Here is a 540-nt window from a genome sequence, read left to right on the forward strand (position 1 = left end):
AGAAAGATGAGGGAGAACGGGGGCCACCCCTGCCCGACAGAGCAAAACCTATCCAAGCACGACACAAGGCCACTCTGCATCCAGGTAGCTTCCAAAGCAACAGCTGTATTTTGAAGAGGCTCTCACCCACGGGGAATCCTCAGAGTCGGTCCTGTGGGACAAAGGAGACTCTCCTGTGCTCGCCAAGGAACTGGTCTCAGTCCTCACACTTCACATCAGGGCACGAAAACCACAGAACTGTCACAGCTTGACTCATACAATGCACCAAAGCACCCCTCCTGCACCTTTCCACCATTCCCACCAGCAATGGCTCTGGATTCAGTTTACTGGCTTTTATCCCCTGCAAACCCCTCCCAATATATGCATCTCTAGATACATATATAGATATAGATTTACATATGCAAGTACCTATATCTATATACATATATTTATTTTATACGTATATATTTTCATTTATGCTTTTAACGAAGTGCTGTGCTTTCAACTGCTGCCTTCCTCCACAGGGATCTGCTCCTGCGCACGCTTTTCAGTCCGAGGAAA

Source organism: Phaethon lepturus, unplaced genomic scaffold (genome assembly GCF_000687285.1).
Source record: "Phaethon lepturus isolate BGI_N335 unplaced genomic scaffold, ASM68728v1 scaffold44673, whole genome shotgun sequence".
Taxonomy (NCBI): domain Eukaryota; kingdom Metazoa; phylum Chordata; class Aves; order Phaethontiformes; family Phaethontidae; genus Phaethon; species Phaethon lepturus.